Source organism: Ambystoma mexicanum, unplaced genomic scaffold (assembly GCF_040938575.1).
Source record: "Ambystoma mexicanum isolate Mex_15411 unplaced genomic scaffold, UKY_AmexF1_1 Mex_scaf10, whole genome shotgun sequence".
Lineage (NCBI taxonomy): Eukaryota > Metazoa > Chordata > Amphibia > Caudata > Ambystomatidae > Ambystoma > Ambystoma mexicanum.
In genome coordinates this window covers 2235001-2237500 of record NW_027182325.1, presented here as the reverse complement: position 1 = coordinate 2237500, position 2500 = coordinate 2235001, and the positions used below count along the sequence as shown (strand labels likewise).

The following is a 2500-nucleotide window of genomic DNA, read 5'->3' as shown; positions in this document are numbered from 1 at the left end:
CTCAATATTCTCTGTACTGCATTACATGTGAAAGTCGATTTATTACCCATGAACACACTACCTGTATGCTAATTCTATGTAAAAAGGTAGCTCCAGCCCTCATGATGTTGTCCAACATTTCCGCTATAAAACGGGATACAATTATTTTGGAAACATACCAAATTTGAAAAATAATTGAGAAGTTGCGCAATTACTAATCATGGAGCACAAAAAAGCCTACAGCACCTGGTATTCCCAGGCAGTCTCCCATCCAGGTACTAACTAGGCCTGACCCTGCTTAGCTTCCGAGATCGGGCGCATTCAGTGTGGTGTGGCCGTAGGCTCTGGGCCTAGTGAGTTTTGTACTTTTAAGCATCTAGTCGGCTAGACCTTGCAGTTTTGAAAGGCAATTGTGAAATGGCTCACTTCCTGAACTTGGAGCACAAAAAAGCCTACAGCACCTGGTATTCCCAGGTGGTCTCCCATCCAGGTACTAACTAGGCCCGACACTGCTTAGCTTCCGAGATCAGACGAGATCGGGCGCAATCAGTGTGGTGTGGCCGTAGGCTCTGGGCCTAGTGAGTTTTGTACTTTTAAGCATCTAGTCAGCTAGACCTTGCAGTTTTGAAAGGCAATTGAGAAATGGCTCACTTCCTGAACTTGGAGCACAAAAAAGCCTACAGCACCTGGTATTCCCAGGCGGTCTCCCATCCACGTACTAACGAGGCCCGACACTGCTTAGCTTCCGAGATCAGACGAGATCGGGCGCAATCAGTGTGGTGTGGCCGTAGGCTCTGGGCCTAGTGAGTTTTGTACTTTTAAGCATCTAGTCAGCTAGACCTTGCAATTTTGAAAGGCAATTGAGAAATGGCTCACCTCCTGAACTTGGAGCACAAAAAAGCCTACAGCACCTGGTATTCCCAGGTGGTCTCCCATCCAGGTACTAACTAGGCCCGACACTGCTTAGCTTCCGAGATCAGACGAGATCGGGCGCATTCAGTGTGGTGTGGCCGTAGGCTCTGGGCCTAGTGAGTTTTGTACTTTTAAGCATCTAGTCGGCTAGACCTTGCAGTTTTGAAAGGCAATTGAGAAATGGCTCACTTCCTGAACTTGGAGCACAAAAAAGCCTACAGCACCTGGTATTCCCAGGTGGTCTCCCATCCAGGTACTAACTAGGCCCGACACTGCTTAGCTTCCGAGATCAGACGAGATCAGGCGCAATCAGTGTGGTGTGGCCGTAGGCTCTGGGCCTAGTGAGTTTTGTACTTTTAAGCATCTAGTCAGCTAGACCTTGCAGTTTTGAAAGGCAATTGAGAAATGGCTCACTTCCTGAACTTGGAGCACAAAAAAGCCTACAGCACCTGGTATTCCCAGGCGGTCTCCCATCCAGGTACTAACGAGGCCCGACACTGCTTAGCTTCCGAGATCAGACGAGATCGGGCGCATTCAGTGTGCTGTGGCCGTAAGCTCTGGTTCTTGTGAGTTTTGTACTTTTAAGCATCTAGTCGGCTAGACCTTGCAGTTTTGAAAGGCAATTGAGAAATGGCTCACTTCCTGAACTTGGAGTACAAAAAAGCCTACAGCACCTGGTATTCCCAGGCGGTCTTCCATCCAGGTACTAACTAGGCCCGACACTGCTTAGCTTCTGAGATCAGACGAGATCAGGCACATTCAGTGTGGTGTGGCCGTAGGTTCTGGGCCTAGTGAGTTTTGTACTTTTAAGCATCTAGTCGGCTAGACCTTGCAGTTTTAAAAGGCAATTGAGAAAGGGCTCACTTCCTGAACTTGGAGCACAAAAAAGCCTACAGCACCTGGTATTCCCAGGCGGTCTCCCATCCAGGTACTAACTAGGCCTGACACTGCTTAACTTCCGAGATCAGTCGAGATCGGGTGCATTCAGTGTGGTGTGGCCGTAGGCTCTAGGAATGCTAAGAATATTACTCTTATGCATTTGCATTTAGTAAGCTAAGCCATGCAGCCACTTGCAACATGATACCACGCTCATCGCTCGATCAGGCTCGATCAGGCGAGATATATAAGACTGGTGGGCCCATTCAGGACTCCTATGTCTGGTAGGATAACTTTAATTCATCCATCCTGTGTCTGTTGCAGGGAGGTGGAGAGAACAATCAACACAATAATGGTTTTCTTTCATGCCTCTTGAAGGACTCAATATTCTCTGTACTGCATTACATGTGAAAGTCGATTTATTACCCATGAACACACTACCTGTATGCTAATTCTATGTAAAAAGGTAGCTCCAGCCCTCATGATGTTGTCCAACATTTCCGCTATAAAACGGGATACAATTATTTTGGAAACATACCAAATTTGAAAAATAATTGAGAAGTTGCGCAATTACTAATCATGGAGCACAAAAAAGCCTACAGCACCTGGTATTCCCAGGCAGTCTCCCATCCAGGTACTAACTAGGCCTGACCCTGCTTAGCTTCCGAGATCGGGCGCATTCAGTGTGGTGTGGCCGTAGGCTCTGGGCCTAGTGAGTTTTGTACTTTTAAGC

At 47.4% G+C, this 2500-nt stretch overlaps 7 non-coding genes and 2 pseudogenes across 7 annotated transcripts; all 9 read right to left on the bottom strand.

The window, feature by feature from the left end:
• Positions 1-213: 213 nt before the first annotated feature.
• Positions 214-322, bottom strand: LOC138545105 (5S ribosomal RNA; annotated as a pseudogene).
• A 106-nt stretch (positions 323-428) lies between these two features.
• On the bottom strand, positions 429-547 carry LOC138548043 (5S ribosomal RNA). Its single transcript, XR_011291860.1, has one exon. It is a non-coding gene; the product is annotated as a 5S ribosomal RNA (ribosomal RNA).
• Positions 548-653: 106 nt separating this feature from the next.
• On the bottom strand, positions 654-772 carry LOC138541203 (5S ribosomal RNA). The gene has a single exon (XR_011289215.1). It is a non-coding gene; the product is annotated as a 5S ribosomal RNA (ribosomal RNA).
• A 106-nt stretch (positions 773-878) lies between these two features.
• LOC138550034 (5S ribosomal RNA) lies at positions 879-997 on the bottom strand. Its single transcript, XR_011293799.1, has one exon. It is a non-coding gene; the product is annotated as a 5S ribosomal RNA (ribosomal RNA).
• A 106-nt stretch (positions 998-1103) lies between these two features.
• LOC138551055 (5S ribosomal RNA) lies at positions 1104-1222 on the bottom strand. Its single transcript, XR_011294792.1, has one exon. It is a non-coding gene; the product is annotated as a 5S ribosomal RNA (ribosomal RNA).
• Positions 1223-1328: 106 nt separating this feature from the next.
• LOC138542107 (5S ribosomal RNA) lies at positions 1329-1447 on the bottom strand. Its single transcript, XR_011290095.1, has one exon. It is a non-coding gene; the product is annotated as a 5S ribosomal RNA (ribosomal RNA).
• A 106-nt stretch (positions 1448-1553) lies between these two features.
• LOC138541736 (5S ribosomal RNA) lies at positions 1554-1672 on the bottom strand. Its single transcript, XR_011289735.1, has one exon. It is a non-coding gene; the product is annotated as a 5S ribosomal RNA (ribosomal RNA).
• Positions 1673-1778: 106 nt separating this feature from the next.
• Positions 1779-1897, bottom strand: LOC138538771 (5S ribosomal RNA). The gene has a single exon (XR_011286859.1). It is a non-coding gene; the product is annotated as a 5S ribosomal RNA (ribosomal RNA).
• A 463-nt stretch (positions 1898-2360) lies between these two features.
• On the bottom strand, positions 2361-2469 carry LOC138545103 (5S ribosomal RNA; annotated as a pseudogene).
• Between the last annotated feature and the right edge of the window lie 31 nt (positions 2470-2500).